This window comes from Bubalus kerabau, chromosome 15 (assembly GCF_029407905.1).
Source record: "Bubalus kerabau isolate K-KA32 ecotype Philippines breed swamp buffalo chromosome 15, PCC_UOA_SB_1v2, whole genome shotgun sequence".
Lineage (NCBI taxonomy): Eukaryota > Metazoa > Chordata > Mammalia > Artiodactyla > Bovidae > Bubalus > Bubalus kerabau.
Window position 1 is genome coordinate 58803912 of NC_073638.1, and position 23778 is coordinate 58827689.

At 39.0% G+C, this 23778-nt stretch overlaps 1 non-coding gene across 1 annotated transcript; it reads left to right on the plus strand.

The window, feature by feature from the left end:
- The first annotated feature begins 5296 nt into the window (after positions 1-5296).
- TRNAG-CCC (transfer RNA glycine (anticodon CCC)) lies at positions 5297-5369 on the plus strand. Its single transcript has one exon. It is a non-coding gene; the product is annotated as a tRNA-Gly (tRNA).
- Positions 5370-23778: the final 18409 nt, after the last annotated feature.

Genomic DNA, 23778 nt, shown 5'->3' on the forward strand with positions numbered 1-23778 from the left:
CATATCAAATACAGAATCAGTATTTGACAAAATTCAGCATCCATTCATAAGAAAGACTCTCGGCAGTCTAGGAATAGAAAGAAACTTTCTTAACCTAATAAAAGGCACCTAGAGAAACACCTAGCTAACATCATACTTAATGGTGAAGCACTGAATGCTTTTCCCCCTAAAAGTATGAACTATGGAAAGATATCCACTTTCAACACTCAACATTGTATTGGATATCTTAGCCAGTATAACATAAGAAATAAAGGCAAGCATATTTTCAGATGCTAAGATTCCCATGCAGAAAATTCCAAGGGGAATCCACAAACGAATTCCTAAACTAGTAAGTGAATTTAATTAGATTGCAGGAAACAAAGTCAACATTGTGTTTGACAACTAGAACACCAATGTAATGTAAAGACTTTCAGAGTAAGAGCCCAGGGACATAGCTTTAGGAATGAATGAAAAGTAAGGGAGCATCTTCAGAAAGACTTGGCTTACTTCAATTTGGATTTTTGAATACGGTTTTGGTGTGAAGATTACTCTCATCTCAAATCACCAAGCCAAGCTAAATTAGAATTTCAGTGAAGCTTTGCATTTCTGGCAAAACATGAAGCCAAGTAATAATTATGTGTGTTTAGGGTTTAGACACAATCCTTTTCTTTTTTTCTTTTTTGAATTAGCAGTCAATCCAGCATTGCTAATTGAGGACTGACAGTGTTGCAGACAATGAAAGACGTTTAAGATGTACAAGAAATTAGAACCCAGTTTGTTTAACCTATCCTCTTCACTTGAAAGATGAAGAAACTGAGACTCAGGAATGAAGCAACTTGGCCAAGACTGTGCTTAATCTGCTCTCCTCCTCTCCCACTATGTATTTTGCTAGTTCTTATATTTTTCCCTTTACATAGCGCTCTTCTCCACCACAAGTATAGTATACGCATGCAGTAGATACTCACAGCCTATTTTGGTCCTTTTCTAAGTGGATTTTGTGCAGCTGGGTGAACCAGAAATTTACGGGAAGAGGGGATTACTGTCTCTGGCAGTAAATGGGCAACAGATTCAGTGTGTACAGGGCATGAGTGGAGTATTGATGGATTCATGGGTGTGTGCTCAGTTGCTTCCAACTCTTTGCAACTCCATGGACTATAGCCCACCAGGCTTCTCTGTCCATGGAATTCTCCATGCAAGAATACTGGAATGGGTTGCCACTTCCTCCTCCAGGGGGTCTTTCTGATCCAGGGATCAAACCCGCAACTCTTTGCACTGGCAGGCAGATTCTTTACCACTGAGCCACCTGAGAAGCCCCTGATAGATTCATAGACTTGGTATCAACAGAAAGACGAGATCCAGATACACTCAGAGGTATTTGCAGGTTCTGTTGCAGATCACTACAATAAAGTGAATATCACAATAAAGTGAGTACATGATTTTTTGGTTTCCTGATGCATATAAAAGTTATGTTTACACTATATTATAGTGTATTAAGTATGCTAAGAAATTTACATACTTTAATTAAAAAACACTTTAATGATAAAAAATGCTAACCATCATCTGAAAATCCAAGGTTGACATGAACCTTCCATTTGTATTAAAAAAAACAAATGCAATATCTGTGAAGTGCAAAAAGCAAAGTGCAATAAGATGGGGTGAGCTTGTGCAAGGATATGGACAAGCATAAAAAAAATATTTAAAAAACATTTATTGATGGATTTATTCAGCCATGCCAGGTCTTAGTTGCAGCACATAGGATCTTTTTGGTGGCATGCCTGATCTTTCGCTGGCATGCAAGCTCTTCATTGCAATGTACAGGCTTCTCTCTAGTCGTGGCGTGTGGGCTCAGTAGCTGTAGCATGGGCTTAGTTGCCCTGTGGCATGTGGGATCTTAGTTCACCAACCAGGGATTGAAACTGTGTCCCCTGCATCAAGAGGCAGATTCTTAACCACTGGATCTCCAGGGAAGTCCCCAGACTGACTTTTGAAGGCAAAACAAGACCTTTGGCAGAAAAATATTGTGATTGATATGTACACATGAACAGATATTTGATTCTCCCCCTAACTGGACACTATCCTTCTATCCATCTTTGCTAAAACACTGAAAGTTTCTGTGGTTTACTCTCATAAGAGAGATTGTTCCTTTAATGTAATTCCAAATAGTATTTTGGGGGAACATTGTTGGAAGAATTTTGCTGAAAGATATCTTGGAGAGGGAGAATGGATAACCCTCAATGAGAGACTATACTGACAAGTGTAGTGAATACACGTTTTGGTGTTCAAGTTAAATGGTGGATCTCTTTGCTGAGTTCATTGTTGCCTACAAGATGCATAACCTTAAATAAATGTCCTGATCTCGCTAAGCCTCAGTTTCCTCCACTATAACATAGATAATGTGTAAATACTGAAAAGAATACATAGGCTGTCCTTCATATAGGACCAGGCTTATTAAATGACCAACTTAATGAATGTTAGGTTTTATTTTTATTATTAATCAGGAGTGCAGCTCTCTTCTGTAGGAAATGGCGGAAGATGATATAAGCCAACATTTTGGACACAAATAGTTCCTGTTTTTTGTAAATGGATCTTTATGTGACTTAAGCTGGCATGGCTAGCCTTCTCACTGGGAATTGGAGATGTATTTAGAGTTGAATACAAAAGCCTGAGCTCAAATGGGATAAATGATGAGAGGATACTAAAGATATAAATGGACAGACACTCTACAAGGGAGTTGGAGGTGGGGCAGAAGCATTATTTGTCACGTGACATCAATGTCCCCAGTAGACTGGACCAGTGGGAGGAGGGGAGATGGGGTGGCAGTTATTACTGTCAAAGGGGCCTGAAAGCAGAGAGCAGGGTGATGCTGATCTAATTTCTTTAGGATGATGAGGATTATAATGTTCTAAGAGATCACTCCAGCTTCTAAAGAGAAAGTAGCCAGATCTCATTTTCCTGTCCCTGAGAATTTATGGCTTTGGATGCCACCTTTCCAGTGCTTTTTTTTTTTTTTTTAAGATTTTTTTATGTGGACCATTCTTTTTAAAGGTCTTTATTGAATTTATTACAATATTGTTTCCATTTTATGTTTTTGTTTTTTGGCTAAGAGGCATGTGGGATCTCAGCTTCCCAACCAGGGATGGAACCCACACCCCCTGCATTGGAAGCATGGAGTTTTAACCACTGGACCACCAGGGAAGTCTCTTTCCAATTCTTTTTATTCATCCATTCCTCTGTGGTGGATTCATTTTGATATTTGGCAAAACTAATACAGTTATGTAAAGTCTAAAAATAAAATAAAATTTAAAAAAAAAATAAAAATAAAAATAAAAATAAAAAATTCATTGAAAATGAAGAGGACAAGATTAGAGGTGAATATGGTCACTTCATGTGTTTGCTCTAGATTTGTTCTTGGACTCCAAAGTAGGAAGGTGATGGGGTGCGGAGTGCAATTTATATTCTTTTCATCAATCACTGCTGTCACTTGGATGTTTAATGTATGTGTGCTTACATATGGATGTACCCAGACAAAAGATGCTCTATAAAATTCATTTATGAGGGCTCATAGTTGCATTGCTTAAAAAAAATGTCTGGCCTAGTCATGTTTTTTTTTTTTTAATTTTTTATGGGATTTGTAAAAAATTGTGTGTCAGCAGTTACTTCTCCCCTGAAAGTAAAATTCCTGGGTAGATCAAGAGCTCATTAAGAAGGCCCATTGGTCCTCAGCCCTAACTGGACTGTAAACTCAGTTCTACAAGTTAAAAAAAAAAATGTGCCTGGCCTGGGCTCCACTCCACAACATTTAAATTAGACTCTCCAGAAGTAATTTCCTTTAATTTACTCAAAGAATCTAAGATTCTAAAAAATAGAATTGGCACAACATTTATGTTTCTTACAACAAAATTCTTGGTATAAGGTATCTTCCCTGAATAACTTTTAGAGTATTAAAATTTTGCAAACTTTGACCTAGCATATCAATCTTGAAGAACAGGGCAGGAGGAAATGGTCCTGGATGCATGCAAAAATTTATCAACCATGAGTCACTGAAGCCATGTTTTTAATGTTAATTGTAAAAACATGTTAAAAACGTGAAGCCATGTTTTTAATGCTAATTGTAAAAATTGGAAACTACCTAAATGTGTAACAATAGGTTTTTTTTTAAAGTTATGATACAACCATTTAATGGGCTACTTTGCAGCCATTAAAATAAGGTTATGAGAAATCCTTAATACATACAACATGTATACAATTCCATTAAGAGAAAGAAAGATGTTACATGTACAGTGAGGAGTACTTTGTAAAAAAGGACATTATATAAATAGAAAAAAAGTGGAGGAATATATTCTAAAATAGTAACATTTATAAGATGATAGGATGGAAAATAAGATGATTTTTATAGGCTTCTAGGCCTAACATTTTCTACATCAAGCATAGATTGTTTTTTATAATGAGAAAAAACTTAATATTATTTTTATGATGAGAAAAATGTTGTTAAGTCAAACAGTCATTTATATGAAAACATTGCTCTGTGGAGTCACTGACTTCGTGTTTAAAGTAACCCACATTTCTCATTTTGTATATGCTACCTATGTGGATGGATTCCACAGGTAAAATTATCTTACAGTAACAGCTTAGGGAGATCCAACCAGTCCATTCTAAAGGAAATCAGTCCTGAATATTCATTGGAAGGACTGATGTTGAAGCTGAAACTCCAATACTTTGGCCACCTGATGTGAAGAACTGATTCCTTTGAAAAGACCCTGATGCTGGGAAAATTGAAGGTGGGAGGAGAAGGGGACGACAGAGGATGAGGTGGTTGGATGGCATCACTGACTCAATAGACATGGGTTTGAGTAAACTCCGGGAGTTGGTGATGGACAGGGAGGCCTGGTGTGCTGCAGTCCATGGGGTCGCAGAGTCGGACATGACTGAGTGACTGCACTGAACTGAACTACTTAGAATTTTCTCTGAAGGTAACCATCGGAGGGTCCATAACATCACCCTGGTTTAGGATGGAGAGTCTAGAACAATGACTTAATTTGGCAAAGACAGAGAAAGATGGGATTTTATGCTCCATGATTGGTTTCTGCAGTTGTTCTGAATTAATAGGCTGCTTTCTTCCTTAATGATTTATAATAAGGAACAGCTGCTCTGTTCACAAGGTTTCTTCCTCCTGTCAACTCCCCACTCTTGGAAGTCACATCTATCTTTGTAGTGAAGAAATGGGTAGAAAAGATAAGGAGGGCTGGCAAATTTATATATGTCTACTTTGTTTTATTTCTTTAATAGTATTCTGCTTTAAAACACAAAAGTGGGGATTTCCCTGGTGGTCCAGTGGTTAAGACTCTGCACTCCCAATGTAGGGGGTGCAGGTTTGATCCCTGGCCAGGGAACTAGAGCTCACATGCTACAATTAAGAGCCCACGGGTCACAACAGATATCCTGGACATGGCAACAAGGACCCAGTGCAGCCAAATAAATAATAAAATAAACTCTAAAACACGAAAGTAAAGTGCCCTGTGGGATGTGGTGGTAGAGCATTAACATCTTCCTATAAAATGTCTTTCAACATTAGATTGAGAAAGCACAGTAATGTTAATTGACTGGGCAATTGATGTAAACAATCATATTAATAAAAATGAGCACACTCCCTTCTCCCAAACCAACTGGCGTTCAGATCAGCTAAGAAGCCAAGGATGCGTTTAAGGCTGCATTGTCTGAGGACATATCCCTGTCCTGTGTGAGAAGAAGAAATAAGGAGTGCTTGACCTTAGTAACTTTGTAGGCTAAAATGAGAACATAGTCTCACTCCTTTGTATTGATATATGCTTCTTAGTTGTGTATGTTTTTAAAAAAATTTTTTTTAAATATTTTATTTAGCTGAGCCAGGCCTTCCTTGTGGCATGTGGGATCTAGTTCCCTCACTAAGGATCAAATCTCAGGCCCTCTGCATTGGAAGCAGAGAGTCTCCAGCCACTGGAGCACCAGGGAAGTCCTTGGTTATGTATGTTGAGATCAGCATATTCCCAAACTGATGGAACCAGAAAGCCCCCACGACCCCTCTCTCAAAGGAATGGTGTATCTCAAAGGGGTGGGCCTCTGCTGATACCTTGAGGAGTTGCTGATAACTTCCCCAATCTCACCTCCTCACAGTCACTACCACCCCATGAGTGGAGACTGGGTGAGCTTTGGAGAGGGCAGAATTTGACTGTTGAAGATGAATCTCGGAAATCATCTGCCTACTCGTGTAACTTCCCAGATGATGAAGCTCGCACCAGGTTAGCCAAGAACACCCAGAGTAGGAATGGTGGAATTCAGATTTTGCTAAGCCCGTGTTCTTCAAGTGATTTCTTTCCCCCATACAGAAAACAGGAAGAACTGTAGGGAAGAAGACAGTGTCTGTCCCCCCAAACTCAAGGGCTGATGTGAGATCTCATAGAATAGTCACTGTGGGGAAAAAGGAGGGGGGAAATGGCAGGGGAGAGGGATTGAGGGGAGCAGAACAGCACAGTTGCCAAGCTCAGGGGTGCGGTGACCAGGTCAGTCTGGGGTGATGGGAGCTCAGATGGGAGAGAGGACCAACTATGAGAATGTAAGGGAAGATTTTACCACATTTGGATATAGGCCAGCTTCCTCTGTCCTTTGCTAAATTAAATGAAATAAAAAGCCCTTGGCAGCATCCCTAACATTTGGTACAGCCTCGGTACACAGGAGCTTTTACTAACCACAGACTGGACATAATACAAGCTACAAGTGAGAGAGTCCCAACACTTGAATAAGCCTTAATGAATCTGCCATGGTCCCATTGTTAGGCTGATTCTATATTTTTGTGGGGCTAACACAGAGCTAAAGGCATATCAAAATAATGTATTATAATGATAACATGTTTTTAGAACATATTAATACTTGCCCTTAAAAATGTTGCTTTATCACTTTCTGTCAACATATGTACATATACACATACACATTCATATCTCTTATATATGCACAAGGCATGTTCACATTATCTAGAAGTAGATACACGTATACCAAGCTATCATCAAGTTTATATGTACTTAAGGCCACATGAATTTTATCTAGGTATATCTCTCTATAATGTACTATATGTCTGTATGTAAATCTATATATTATTCTATCACCAATCATAAATTTCTGGCTACCACAGGAAATGGTCTGTGTATTTATGACCAATACAAGTACAAAAGATTTTACATATTTAAATTGTATCAGTACATAGTCTATGAATAAAAATGACATTACTTAAAATATGGCCTTTGACATTTACATAATGCCTTCATGATTTTTGAATAAAAACTGATCTATACATTCATTTTGGGGAAATAAGTTTTATAAATGTGATAAATGAGTTTTTCCCCTCAGTCCTCAAAATGACAGTGTAAGGAAATGGGATTTCTTTTGCCTGAAGATGAAACTACCTGAGGGGTATAATATTTCCAGAATGGATATTATAGAAGTGGTGGGAAGCTGCTGTATTTCATTTCCAATGAAGCCACAAGAACATGATTGTAGCAGGAAGTTGTGGTTTGGGCTTTAAAATGCCTTTCCTGTGAGGTAGCATAGAAGGAATTTATGTATTCTCTCTCTCTTTTTTTTTTTTCTGTCTCAAAAAGGCAATCAGTTATCTGAGATTAATTAAGTCAGCCTATTCTGCAGCCCTGTTCTAAGAAGAAATGTCTCCATCCTTCTCTCAATAATCTCTGTTGAGGTGGTGGGTGGGTGGAGGAGGCAAGTTTTATGTCACCATGACTCTGGTACTATTTTCTTTTCCCCCAGGAACACCAGCTGATGGGATCAGAGGTGGGAATAGTAACCAACAGGAACCAATCAGAAAAGTCTGAGACATCATGTGGGCTGGCATTGAAATACGAGCTGAACCTATCCTATTTACTTTCTCAAGAAATTGCTAGAATGTTTGCAAATGAAGCAATTAAGGGATTAATCTCCAAAATATTAAAACAGCTCAACCAACTCAATATCCAAAAAACAAATGACCCAATCAAAAAATGGGCATAAGTTCTAAATAGACATTTCTCCAAAGAAGATACACTGATGGCCAAAAAGCACATGAAAAGATGCTCAACATTGCTAATTATTAGAGAAATGCAAATCTAAACTACAGTGAGTTATCACCTTATACCAGTCAGAAGGGTCATCCTCAAAAAGTCTATAAACAAAAAACTCAGGAGAGGGTGTGGAGAGAAGGGAACCCTCCTACACTGCCGCTGGGGAATGGAATTTGGTGCAGCCACTATGGAGAAAAAACAGCATATGGAGGTTCCTTAAAAAGCTAAAAATAGAGCTATCATATGACACAGCAATCCCACTCCTAGGCATATATCCAGAGAAACCATAATTTGAAAAGATGCATGTACCTCAATGTTCATTGCAGCACTCTTTACAATAGCCAGGACACGGAAGCACCGAAATGTCCATCGACACATGGATGAAGGAGATGTGGCATATATATATTATGGAATAATACCCATAAAAAGGAATGAAATAGTTCCATTTGCAGAGATGTGGATGGACTGAGAGACAGTCATACGGAGTGAAGTAAGTCAGAAAGAGAAAAACAAATATCAGATAGTATCGCTTATAGGTGGAATCCAGAAAATTGGTACAGTGTGAACTTATTGGCAAAGCAGAAATAAGTACACAGGTGTAGAGAACAAACCCACAGTTACCAAGGAGGGAAAGAGGAGGGGGGTGAATTGGGAGATCGGGATTGACATACATACACTGCTACGTATAAAATAGATAAATAATGAGAACCTACTGTTTAGCACAGGGAACTCTACTCATTGTTCTATGGCGACCTAAATGGGAAGGAAATCTAAAAAAGAGTGAATATATGTATATGTGTAACTGATTTACTTTGCTGCCCAGCAGAAACTAACACAACATTGTAAAGCAACTATACTCCAATAAAATTTTAAGAAGAAAACAATAAAACAACTACAAAAGGCAAAAAAGAAAACAATAGAAAACATGCATTTTAACAATGGCAGCAGAAGTTGAAAAGAAGCCATTAAAAAGATGAGAGTTGTGACCAGCCATTTACTTAAAAAAAAAAAAAAAAAAAAGCAGGCAATGAGTAAGCAGAGGAAATGATGGCTAAAGAAAGGAGATTGAAGAGAGAAAATTAGTAAGAGTGTTCACATGACTGAGAGAGCTTCCTAATTCATGATGCTTTTTCCAGACTATTGTCAAGCACCCTACCCCCTTTCTCCTTTATTTATTTTTTCTTTTTTTCCCCCCTTTCTCCTGAAGGAACTTGAGTCGCTGTATCAGTTGGATGATTTTGGCCACAAAGAATAGAAAAGCCAACTGAAGTTGATTTAAGCTAGGGACTATTTATTATCTCACATAATACAATGTCTGGAGACCAGGATGTTTTTAGGGATGGTTCTGTGATGTCATCATAGACAGAGTTTCATTCTATAAAGACAGAATATATAGTATAGCTATTTTCTATACTCAACATCTTGGATTTTGGCAAAGGCTAGTTCCATCACTGATGCCAGATTCCTTTAACAGCACCATTTATCAACCTTATTTTCTCAGAGATATATCCTCCAGATCAGATCAGATCAGATCAGTCGCTCAGTCATGTCCAACTCTTTGCAACCCCATGAATTGCAGCACGCCAGGCCTCCCTGTCCATCACCAACAGAACCTCCTAAATGGCACCAATATAGGCTAATTTCTCTCTAGGCTCCCCCACCCAATTCGTATCCTGAAGTCTGTCTCCACCATCATCCTGGAGTCTCCTGGGTCTATTTTTTGTGTTGAATACCCTGCTTCCCAGATTTCTTGTCTTCAATTCTCTTGGTTTATTCCCTTGGTAGAGTAAATCCTCTAGTACCTTTCAGAGACAGGGTACACGAGAAATACATTTTTTGAGACCTTGAATAGTTGCAAATATCTTGTTGTGTTCTAATATTTAATAGTTTGGCTGGGTATATAGTTAGTAATTTTCACTGAGAGGTTTGAAGACTCCACAACCTCCCAGCTTCTTATGTTACTGTAGGGAAATCCAATGTCATTTTGTTTCTTGTTCCTTAATATGTAATATGATTTCCTCCACCTCTATAAATAGACTCTCTTTATCCCCAGTGCTTTGAAATTTCATGTTGATGAGTCAATGTCTTAGTATAGACCTATTTTTATTATTTGGCACTTTGGAAAATCCCATGGATGGAGGAGCCTGGTAGGCTGCAGTCCATGGGGTCGCTAGGAGTCGGACACAACTGAACAACTTCACTTTCACTTTTCACTTTTGTGCATTGGAGAAGGAAATGGCAAGCCACTCCAGTGTTCTTGCCTGGAGAATCCCAGGGACGGGGGAGCCTGGTGGGCTGCCATCTCTGGGGTCACACAGAGTCGGACACGACTGAAGCGACTTAGCAGCAGCAGCAGCAGGACACTGAGCCTCCCTGGTAGCTCAACTGGTAAAGAATCTATCTGCAATGCAGGAGATACTGGTTCAATTCCTGGGTCAGGAAGATCCTCTGGAGAAGGGATAGGCTACCCCCTCCAGTATTCTTGGGCTTCCCTGGTGGCTCAGATGGTAAAAAATCTGCCTGCAATGTGGGAGACCTGGCTTTGATCCCTGGATTGGGAAGATCCCCTGCAGGAGAGCATGGCAACCCACTCTAGTATTCTTGCCTGGAGAATCCCCATGGGCAGAGGAGCCTGGCAGGTGATAGTCCACGGGGTCACAAAGAGTTGGACATGACTGAGTGACTAAGCACAGCACAGCACAGCACAGGACCCTGGAAACTTATAACCTCTGATAATGGGATTTTTAAAAAGTTATTCTTTCATTTTATATCCCACTAGGCTTTCTTTTTCTAGAATTCTATTATTTGGGCACTGTACATTTTTTGCTCTACTATTGCTCTTCCTCTGTCTACCTTTGTTTCACTTCTTGATCTATTTTTAGGAAGATTTCCTCAGTTTTAAAATCTAATCCTTTTATTGAAAACACTCATTTTTCAAGAGGTATATTTTATTCTTTGAATCTCTCCCTCATCTCTTTTGTAAAAAATAGCATTTTGTTCTTTGTACCTAGATGCAAAATACACTCTTACCTCTCTGAGGACATCAATTACAGTTCCTTGAAGTTTTTTTCTCCCTGTATCATAGCTGTCTCTTCCAAACTGTTTTTCCATATTTGCCTTGGACTCTGTTCTTCATGTTAGAGACTTCCTCTTATGATCCTTTACAGTCTAAGCTTAGTTAAGAGTGGGCTGCTAAAAAGCTAGTCAAAATTCTTTACACATAACTGGATCTTATTAACTGAGAGCTTCAATGCTGTGTGATCTGGCAGGGAAGATTTACTGGAGGAATCCTTGATAATATGATCTTTAGTGTTTTGTTGTTGTTGTTGTTGTTTTTTTTTCCTTTTGTTGGCAAGATTGATTACCCAGAGAAGAATCCTGCTTGGAGGTTATAATTCTGGGGCTACCAGCATTTTGGGAACGCTACTTGTGGAAGAGGTCTGAGGATCGCAATAATGAGTATGTAGAATTTCACTTAATTTCCTTGGTATGCCCCACTTCACCCCCATCTTCAACTTTCCTTGGTGTTCCCTAAATGAGAGGTTCTCTGTCCCCTCCTGGAAAGTAACCTGTTAGTATTGGAAGAGGTAATTAGATGTACAGAGAGGATTCTAGATGTCTTTTTTCCCCCTTTAACAGATTTTTCAAACTTCCTTTGTTTTCAGCCTGGTCTTTACCTCTGTGACCAGAATTTCTTCCTTTTTCTGATGTTTTTGAGAATTCTTGTGAAACTGATTTTTTTTTTTCTCTCAACTTTCTCCACTGATGGCTTAGGATTCTTGCGATTCTTAGATCTGCAGTGGGTTCCTACTTTTAAATGTTTAGCATTTAAAATTTTGTTGATCTTCTACCCTACTTTCCTTGTTCTTACAGATTTATCCTTTAAAGAAAATTTCTTTACTGACACTTTTGACTAAGCCACATGGCATGTGGGATCTTAGTTCTCCACAAAGGATTCAACTGGAACCCCCTGACTTTGAGGCACAGAGTCTTAATCACTGCACAGCCAGGGAAGCACCTCATTATTGTCTTTTTAGTGGGGCTTTGGAAGGAACCAGTGGTGAATACATGTATTCAATCCACAGACTTTATTGTGAATCCTATAAGACATCTTTTTTTAAGAATGAAGACATTTTCCCAGAAGTGTCCCCATTAGACTTATTCTTTCATTGGTCAAAATGGGGCTACCTGCTAAAACCTAAACCAGTCACTGACAAGGGGAATGATGTCACTTATACAAACTGTAGTTTGTTCTTTGGGGGTAAGGAGGAGTCCCTTCCCTTATCCTTTTCTATGGAGTGTGAAAAACAAGAGTGCTATTCAAAATACTCAGCATCAGATATAGCCTGCTGCTGCTGCTGCTAAGTCACTTCAGTTGTGTCCAACTCTATGCGACCCCATAGACAGCAGCCCACCAGGCGCCCCCATTCCTGGGATTCTCCAGGCAAGAACACTGGAGTGGGTTGCCATTTCCTTCTCCAATGCATGAAAGTGATATAGCCTAGCACCTACCAATCAGAATGGAGATGCTGCCTAATCAGAGCAAATGAAACCCTATGAATACCCAAGCAGAATCTGATTCAGCCAACAAGGAAGGAAATGAAAGCAGATTTGTGCAGGTCCTCAAGGATGGCTGCAAAATCCTCTGTTCCTGGCACCTAAACAGCAATCATAGGGAAAAAAAAGCACAAAACTGCTTTGGTGTGTGTGTGCTGTGCTCAGTTCTGTCTGACTCTTTGTGATCCCATGGCTGGTAGCTTGCCAGGTTCCTCTGTCCATGGGATTTTTCAGGCAAGAATACTGGAGTGGGTTACTATCTCCTACTCCAAGGGATCTTCCTGACCCAGAGATTGAATCCATGTCTCTTGTGTCTCCTGCATTGGCTCTTCACCACTGAGCCACCTGGAAAGACCAAGTCACCTTATAAGGGTCATCCCAGCCTATAAGTTGTCAACTCAAAGAGAATTGTTCCATTTAATAATTTTTTCTTAGAGCAATCTACCAACCTGAACTGGACTCCAGGGGGCTAGAATAAGTAAGTACAAATTACAGAGTTGAGGCACTTTCCAATTCTGGCATAACAGAAGGTTTTATGGACAAGGTTGCTCGAAGCCTTTAAGAATGAACTTGGGAAGAAAGGTTTTGCTTCAGAGGTGTTTACAACTAATCAGCTTTATCTCATTTGCCAGCTCTTGCTTGATGTAAGTAAGTAAGTAAGTGTTAGTCGCTCAGTTGTGCCTGACTCTTTATGACCCCATGGACCGCAGCCCACCAGGCTCCTCTGTCCATGAGATTTTCCAGGCAAGGATACTGGAGTGGGTTGCCATTTCCATCTTCAGGGGATCTTCTCAACCCAGGGATCGAACCCAGGTCTCCTGCACTGCAGGCAGATTCTTTACCAACTGAGCTCTTGCTTGATGATGTCTGTCTAAAAGACTAGCCTGGGTAGAACTCTGGGACCTGACTGGGATCAGCTAGAAAGAGCACTGTGTTCATTTAGCAGTGTGAGTGTGAGTATTGGTATGGGTAGTGGGAGCACACAAGCTGTGTGTTTTCTCTCTTCTTTCAGACCATTCCCACGTGGGTCAAAATTTCATGGAATTACCTGAGCTGGAGGCTTCCAGTTGCAAATTATACCTAGGACAAGGAGATTATCTTTCTTCTTGGATGACATTCTCAGTCAAGGAAGAAGAGCATCCTGGAAGAAAAGATCTTAGTGTTTTGCTCTTATCAGAGTCAAAGGATAAGGAAGTTTTGTTGAGCCTCATCTTGAGAAGGAAGCTAGAAGACAGAGGTTCAAGGGTGTTTCAGTTACTATGAAATGAAACATGGATGAAGAACCATAAAAAGTCTCCGGAGCTCTGTGACTCACAATGCCAAGTTGACTCTGTTTGTTTCCTGGAGCTAATTAGCAGTCCAACAACTTGTGTGTTTGAGGTCACCAAATATGACTGTGGATAGGGAGAGCGACTATACTTGAAGCAACATGATTCAAAGGATGGAGTGGGTGGTGACAGTTATCACAGGAGAGGAAAGCAGGTTGAGTCTCTGGCCCCTGCCGTAAAGAGGAAAGAGAATGTGAGGAAAGGCTGAGAGGGAGCTTTGGGCTGAGTAATAGAAAGGCTCTCATGGAGGTTTCCAAAGATAGTGCCTTGTACTATCTGATGCATGTTCTCACCGCCATATCATGCAATTCTCTGACATCTCTGTGGGTGAGGTGCAGTTGACATTTTTAGCTCTGTTTTCCTAATAAGTAAATTAATTTTCAGAGAAGGTAAAGTCACCCAAAGTACACAGCTTGATAGAATTTGGTCCAAGACTAGAAACAGGTTCATCTTACAGCTCAGGGCTATCTCTCTATGTCTTAATGTCATTAGGGACCTAAAACAGCACTTCCTGGTCTGGAGACTGTCTAGGAGTGTGAATGTGAGTTAAGGAAGAGTGTTCTAAGCAGAAGAAACAGCCCTTGCAAAGCCTGAGGAAGGAGGAAGCTGATGCTTTCCAAGATCCAAAAGCAAGCCAATAAGGCTAGAGTAAGAGAAGCAACATGACCATTGGTGTGAGTTAAGGCTAAAATATGTAGCAGTGGACAGATTGGGACGGTCCCTGAGGGCTAGTTTCCACTTCTTCAGCTAGACCTGCCTGTCTCCATCAGCAGATCCCCTCCTAAATAGCATCAGCAAGCTCTCTTCTTGGGTCTTTTGTTACAGAAAATGGTACCAACCTTTGAGTCACTGGTGGCAGGCTCGGGGGAGGACATGGGATTATTGTAAGTACATAACTCTTTTGGACACCAATCAGTCTGAATAAATAACATTCTGCACTTTTATGTACTATTTTTTCAAACAAATAAAGATACTGTAATGAATAAAACTAAAATTCATTTCCTGAATTGTTAGGAGCTTTGAGCTAGGGTGTGTATGCATCCTATGTCTTTGGCCTCATCATCCTGTGACAACAAATACAGTTGTAACTGCTTTTGCTCTACAAATTGTGGCTTGAAAATTGCCCTACTCAAAATACATCCTGAGCGTTTCCATCGGAACAGGATAGGTCTCTCGGGTTTCTCATCTTGTCTCCACACTGGTTTTTCTGCTCCCCTTGTGGTTCACTTCACCTCTAACCCACCTCTGTTCATTCCCACCTTCCACGACCCTACCACCGCCTTGATGTCTTCCCATCATTCATGTCTCCTCTGCTGTCTTTGCTCGTCCCCACTGGTCACGTCAGCATCACTACTCTTGGGTGCAAAGGCTCAAATAATTTGCCCCCTGCTTGTTCTGGAAGAGCAGCATTACCTCCTGAGATTAGAGGGTGGTCTTGGGGTGGACCTCCCCTCCAGCTACCATCATCTGCCCTCTGCATCTACAGTTGCAACCGACGTAACTCGTACCAGCACAGATGCCCATTGAAAGCAAAGACGTGGGCCTCCTACCCTGTCCCAGCCTCCTCCCAGGGCAACTTGCTCTCAGCAATGGAACTTCTCTGACTTCACAAATCCTTGTGAATCCACACAAAGGATTCCAGTCCAACTGGCTCTGCAGAAAGAGAGGAAGCTTTTTATTGCTGTAGTCCAGGCGTCAGCAAACTATGACTCAGGGGCCAAATCCATTGTCTGTCTGTTTTTTGTAAATAAAATTTTCCTGGAGTACAGCTCCATTCCTTTATTTACATATTGTTTATAACTGCTTTTGCACTAGAGTGGCAAAATGGAAAGGCTGTGACAGAGGCAGTACGGCCTGCAAAGCCAAACATATTTGCTATCTGAGTCTTTATAGGAAGAAGTTTGCCAGCTCTTTCTCCAGTCATTAGGTCTGCCATATTTTCTGCCTGGAGACTTACTTCAGCCCAGTAGAAGTATCATTCCCTTCAGTGGAAAATTATATTCCTCCTTGCTAAGCTATGTTCTTGTCTCATGGATGCCACTTAACAATCTCATTCTGAAAATAGATGATTTTTCTAAAAGCTGTGCTTTTCAGTCTTACCGATGGCAACCTTGTTATTTGTACTTTTTGTATGAATCAGCAATAATATTAACACTATCATGTTAATAGTTTTGTTACCGATCTACCTTACTATCTATCCATTTATGTATCATATCTACATAAACATAATTTGAATAACATATACACATATACATTTGTGTAACACAATATTTCCATACAAAAATATGACTAACATTATTGACTGAACACTGAATCAGAGATATTATTGTTTAAAATGTTGTCAGTATTTATTTAACAACTCTTCTATTATTGTATATTTAGGTAGATCACAAATTTAAACTTCTCCATGTTAACTTATATTTTCTCCATAAAGACTTCATTTTCACTTCAGCAAAAGTCCCTTGGAAGGTTCCCATTGGCCTGTCTATGATCTTGTGACCATCAGTGGAGAAGTACTATGTATAGGGGATGATGTTCAGTTTCTCAGTTGTGTAACTGTGTATAGGGAATAGCATTTTCTAATTGACCATGTGGGGGGTCAAAGGCCAACATTGAAATTTGAATTTGGAGTCAGCCCCACTCAATATGAACTAAAAAAGAAAGGACTCTTACATAAGATAAGTCCTCTGTTGTTGTTAAGTCACTAAGTCGTGTCTAACTCTTTGTGACCCCATGGACTGCAACACGCCATACTCTCCTATCCTTCACTATCTCCCAGAGTTTGCTCAAATTCATGTCCATTGAGTTGGTGATGCTATCTAACCATCCCATTCTCTGCTGTTCCCTTCTCCTTTTGTCATCAATCTTTCCCAGCATCAGGGTCTTTTCCAAAGAATCAGCTCTTTGCATCAGATGGTCAAAGTAATGGAGCTTCAGCTTCAGCATCAGTCCATATTTCAGGGAACGAATCTAGTTCCAAATCCTTCCTGTCAGTTCACATGGTTATTTTGTCAGTACTTAACATGTGCTGAGCCAATTCCAAGATATAACAAACATAAAGAAAGGTAGATAGTGGTCCTGTGACTTCCTGATCTTAAAAATGCCAATTCTGTGCTTTATATTCACTTACCTAAACTGTTTGAGGATATTTTCATGGAATGAGAGGTGATAACTCTCTCTTACTCTCCCGTCTAGAGTTCTTTCTCTGTTCATCCTATACACTTGTGTGCTGATGACTCCAAAATCTACAGTTTCCATCCTGTAATCCACTTTGTATTCACTGCCCCCTGAATTTCTCCAGGTGGATATTCCCCAAACACTTAAAGTCCAATCTTTTTAAAAACTGAACCATTTGCTTTATTGATCCTTTACCTTTTCTTCCTCCCATATTCTTTGTACTGATGAATGGCCCCATCAATCACCTCTTCAAATAAGCAAAAGTGTGAGAGTCATCCTGAAGTCATAAAATCTTCCTATATTTTTATGCTACAGTCTATCAGGATTCTGTCTCTTAAAAACATTTTTAAAATTCCTTATCTCTTCTACATTCTTACTTCCTTAGTTCAGTCTTTTAGTTTTCACAATGACTAGTCATTTCCTGGCTTCTCCCTTTGCTTTAGTCTTGTTATGACTTAATCCTTCAAGGAAAGAACCAACTGACCATCATCTTCCTATCCTCTGTTAGGAACTGATGTGAGGTGGGCGTATGGAGATTCCTTGTTGAATATACATTCACTTCTAAATAAAGAGGACAGTCAGGGCTGCATGTGTCTCTTCCTTCTGATACTCCTTCTGAATTAAGGTTTTCTCTTATCAATATTTTCCTTCTGGGTTTTAGAAAATTCTTCCAGTGCTATGGAACAGTGGTCCCTGATCTTTTTGGCACCAGCGACTGGTTTCATGGAAGACGATTTTCCCACAGATCCAGGGTGGGTGGGGGAGACAGTTCAGGCAGTAAAGTCAGAGATGGGGAGTGACAGATGAAGCTTCACTCATTTGCCTGCCACTCACCTCCTGCTGTGTGGCCCAGTTCCTTACAGGCTGTAGACTGGCATACAGATCTATGGCCTGGGGGTTGGGGCCCTCTGCTATGGAAGACCCTCAGATGAGGTTTCTATTAAGACTCTGAGAAAATTGGAAGCCTTTTAAAATAAAAAGTTATAGTTTTTTCACAAGCACTGCTATGGCTCACTTTGGGAGGTGGGAAGGCCTTCTGCTGGGGTGAGAATACAAGTCAGTCTCCTGAATTTTCATAACGGAATGTCAGTCTTGCCACCTGACAGCCTAAAACATATGCCTAAAGCATATGGATCTCTTTTCAATCAACACAGTGTCTTCACTTCCTCTAAAGAGCTCAATCTTGGCCTGACTGATACCCAGCCCTGTCAAAAAGCTTAGCTGAGAAGAGTGATATTTGAGGGATATTTGGAGCTGGTTAGTCCCTACATTTTAGCTTGAAACCAAGTTAAAAGTTTGTTTGGACTACAGCTCTAATTCCATTAGAAATGTCATCACTGGATAACATTGAAATAATATGCTATCTGGTTTTAGGCAGGGATGGAAAGAGACATCTACTTTTGAAGACCCACCTCTAAAGTATTTTTTGATTATTTTACTAAATGTATCATTAAGAAAAAAATGTTTCTAAAGAAGTGGAATTTTTTTATTTTATGTAATGAGAGCTATATTGGTTCTGTTCAAAATAAAGTTTTGATCTTTGATCCACTCCCTTCTTCTGGGAGTAACAGTTATAAAAAAAAATAATAGTAAAAGAGAAACCTTAAATGACAATAACACTCTAAGGAATCAAAGTAATGTTTCTTCGGATCAGGAAGAGAACAGAAATACAAACCCACAAGTGGGGCCACTCCTGAGGTTCTGCTGAACTCTAGCTCTGTAAAAAGGCAGAGGCAACTAGAGTAACTCCCATGGAGTCATAAGCTATTACGATGTCAAGCAAGTGGGGATCAGACCTGGGATCATTCTTTAAAGCTTGGGTATAGGGTACCATTCCATGAAAGGAAGCTTACAAAAATCACCCCTCTTGCCTACCACCACCTGAGTATCCAGAAAAGTAAGATGCAGACACAGTTTTGAAGCCAGGATGTTAGCCAAAAAGACTTTTGCCTCAGTGACCAGTGCTCTAATGTCACAATTCCTGCCACATTATCTTAACCCTATCCCGTTAGCATGTCCCTATGGGGCAAAATACCTGATGTATCTTGATCTAGATAAAGATCTAGCTCTAGCTTGGAAGCTTACCAGGGTTGGGTGGGGGCAACTGAAAAACCACCAGTGGGGGGAGGGGAAAGGAAAGAAAGGATAGAAGGAGGAAGAAAATCCTAAATAACTGACAAAACTTCCTCCTACTCAAGATAAGCCTGAAAATCTAAATTTCATTATTCATGAACAAAAAAATGCTAAGAAAAGACAGCCATCAAAATATTGATAATTTATAATGAATAAGTCATTCATTCTTTTCCAGATGAAGTGAAAATAATAGAACAACTGAAAAAGTTTTTATGGTAAGATATAAACAAAAACAGTCATATCTAAATACAGCCTATTAGAAATTTTGGAAATAAAATTGCATAATCTTTAGAGAAGGCACAATCAAAGCAATTAAGTAGTAAAGCAAAAAAGTAGAACTGAGAAATTTGTGGAAAAAAGCAGTTTGAATAAATGGAGGGTAGACTGAGGAGGTCTAGAAGAAGCTCCAAAAAAATTAGAATAGAGGAAAGAGTAGAGAAGGAATAGATGAAGAGATTCTGGTAAGCATTTTTTTCAATGCTGAAAATCCTGAGATTAAAAATGTAATCCATGTTCTAAGAAGGACGTTAAAATAAATGTGTGCTTAGATGTATCATAACAAAATTAAAAATACATAGAAAATAATAAAATTTATTAGTGAAAAATCAGATGCTTACAGGAATGACCATTAGACAGGCAGCTGACTTCCCACTGGCAACTACAGATATCAGGTAACAGTGGAGCTATATTTACAAATTGCTGAGAAAAAAAAAAAAAATCACTCTCAATCTAGAATCTCATGCCTGGCTAAAAAACCTGAGAGTAAAATATCAACATCAGTTCTGAGACCTAAACACAATAAAACTTTCCTGCACACACCTAGGCCAATTAATCTTTGACAAAGGAGGCAAGAATACACAATACAGAAAAGACAGTCTCTTCAACAAATGGTGTTAGGAAAGCTGGACAGCTGCATGTAAGTCAATGAAATTAGAACACTCCCTCACACTTTAAACAAAAATAAACTCAAATTAGCTCAAAGACTTAAATATAAGACAGGAGGCCATAAAACTCCTAGAAGAGAACATAGGTAAAACATTCTCTAACATAAACAGTACCAATGTTTTATGTCAATCTCCCAAGGCAATAGAAATAAAAGCCAAAATAAACAATTGGGACCTCTTCAAACTTATAAGCTTTTATACACCAAAGGAAACCATAAACAAAACCAAAAGACAACTTACAGACTAGGAGAAAATATTTGCAAATGATGCAACTGACAAGGGCCTAATTTCAAAAATATATAAAGAGCTCATACAACCCAACGACAAAAAAGCAAGCAATCCAACTGAACAATAAGCAGAAGATCTAAATAGACATTTCTCCAAAGAAGACACACAGATGGTCAATGGGTACATGAAAAGATGCTCATCATAACTAATTATTAGAGAAATGTAAATCAAAACTACCATGAGGTATCACCTCACACCAGTCAGAATGGCCTTCATTAAAAAGTATACAGATAACAAATGCTGGAGAAGATACAGAGAAAAGAGAACCCTCCTACACAGTTGGTGAGAACGTAAATTGGTACAGCCACTATGGAAAACATTCTGGAGGTTCCTCAAAAAAACTAAAAATAGAGTTGCTATATGATGTAGCAATCACTAGGCATATATTTGGAGGAAACTATAATTTTCTATGTTTATAGAAAGCTGGTATTCTTATAGCAGCACTGTCTACAAATAGCCAAGATATAGAAACTACCTAACTGCCCATTGACAGAGCAATAGATGATGACAATATGGTACAGACAGGGTACCACTCAGCCACAAAAAGAATAAAAAATACCATTTGTAGCAACATGAATGGACCTAGAAATTATCATACTAAATGAAGTAATTCATAAAGAGAAAGACAAATACCATGTGATATCACTTATATGTAGAATCTAAAATATAACAAATGAGCCCATCTATGAGGCAGAAATAGACACACAGACATAGAGAACAGACTTGCGGTTGCCAAGGTGGGGGATGGAGTAGGGACAAACTGGGAGTTTGAGATGCAAATACTGAGATAATACATACGGCCAAGGCAATTTTTGAGATGCAAATAGATGCAAACTATTATATAGAGACTGGATAAACAATAAGGTCCTACTGTAGAGCACAGGGAACTAGATCCCATATCCTCTGATGAACCATAATGGAAGTATGAAAAAAAACATATATTTATGTATAACTGAATCATTTTGCTATACAGTAGAAATTAATACACATTGTAAATCAGTTCTAATAAAAATAATTGCTTAAAAAAAGACTTTCCTGGAAAGAAAAAAATTTCCTTCTCAGTAATGTCTTCTCACAGCATCATTCCCTTGGACACATGTGAGTTAAGATAAATGTGGAATGTTACATATTAAGAGACAATTATCTGCATTATTTACTGTGAAATTTTTGATTGATGGGAGTCCATCTGGACTGAGGCTCCTGTAAGTGAGTGTACAAGCCTTGGGTCTGTGTGACAGGAACAAAATAAAAGACTGATGGGAAACCAAGGCACCGGCCTCTCTGAGCCAAGTTAAACCACACGCATATTGAAGGTACCCCTATTTGCTGCACACATCCTGTTCAAGTAAGAGGAGAAATAAGAAGCTATGCACATATATAGCTCAGGGCCTCCCCAATGAGAAGAATACTATTTCTCCTGAATTGTTCTATAAATCCAAATAAATGTAACAATACATTCAATCTTACTGTGTTATGTGTGTTTCATGAGTTTGATTGTCTAACTTGTGATCACTGCTAATATACACTCACTAAAAAGGAATAAAAATTTTTTTCTACATACCAAGATAAAGGAAATTTTTCACCCACAAGACATCCTGAAAGAACTAGGAAAGATATGATTTAGCAAGAAGAAAATTGAACTCAGAGAGGAAGACTGTGACGCAAGCAGAGAAACTGCAAAGACTCAATGAAGCAGAATCCAAAAAAGTGAAACTAAATCTGTAAACAACAGTAACAGAAAAAGGAATCTTCACTGGATACTTAGTGTTTTATAATAATATTTTTGTCCTGTTTGAAATGAGGATAAAGATACTGATGCTGAATGATTTTATACTCTTCTTGAAACACTTATAAACTATTTTTAAAATTTAAGAACCACCATTAAAGGGATGGAATCCTCTCTACAGCTTTCAAATTCATTGACGAAAAAGAGAAAACAAAATTTTAGTAGTTCATCAGAAAGTAGGAAAGGTAACCAGAGTAACTAGAAAAGCAAAATGAAAGAGTAGAGCTAGATAACCGGTGTGTTTCCCTTTTTTCCATAGCTGTCAGGAAGCCAAGATAAATTTTTTTTCTCAACTACTTCATCCTGTGTTCCTAATATGTTTTGTCTTTCCTTATACAAAATAAATTTTCATCTTTTTAACCTTCACTTAAAATATCTACATATTCAAGTTAATTTTCTTTTTGTATTAAAATCATAGAATTTTGGACCTGGGAAAATTCTTAGGCATATTCTTGTCCAGGGATTAAAAAACAAAGCAAATATGGTATTGTGATCTTACCTTGTGCTTAAGGCTGACATTACTAATTAAATGTAGTGTTTCTTCTCACTAACCATGGTCTTAGAGGACTTCTCAAAATGTCTTCCTACTTCATTTTGTTGGCTTGAGAGATGGAACCTATTTACCAATCCAGATAGAGTCCAATTATGTCTTTGACAGAGAAAGAAGCTGAAACAGAGAAAAGTGAGGCAACTTGCCCAAGGTCACATAAAAACTGAGAGGAGAACTAAGCCTACCAAGTCCAGTGTTTCCTCTTCTACATCAGACTGAGTCAATAAATCATGGAGATGTCCTCCCGTCAAAGACACTTCTAGAAACCCTAAGAATTTTGTGATTACTCTCTTGAAATCTTATTTTTAACTCTATTTTTTAAAAAATCAGTTGTAGTCTTCAATTCTGGATATGATAGGGGAAACACATTCCATTTTACTCCTCCCACTAATCACAAAAAACAAACCCTGACAAAGCACATAAGCCTGGGACTTCCCTGACAGTCCATTGGTTAAGACTTTGTGCTTCCAATGCAGGAAGTATGGGTTTGATCTCTGGTCTGGGAGCTAAGATCCCACTTGCTTTGTGGCCAAAAAACCAAAACCTAAAAAAAAAAAATCCCAGAAACAATATTGTAACCAACTGAATAAAGACTTAGAAAAATAGAAAAATATATATATATAAGCCTGAAAAATGGAGCAAGAGGTGGTAGATTGCCTAGGGACTTCAGGACTTGGGGAATTTCCTGGAAGTGAATCCCCTGTGGCTTTTTCTTGCCTCCTGTTTGTCCTGTCCTTGGAACTAGAAAAGCCTTCAACCTGGAAACAGGTGCAGACAAAAAAAAAAAAAAAAAAAAAATGCCCCAAATGCAGCTGGGACTTTCCAGCCAAAGAGTTGTGAAGAGTTCTTTGAGAAAACTAAGGCCTGAGGGTCAGAAACCTTCACTTATATTTGTCTGCTCTCAATGTGGATACCTTGAGCAAACCGTGCCCCTCCTCCACCCTGATGGCCACTG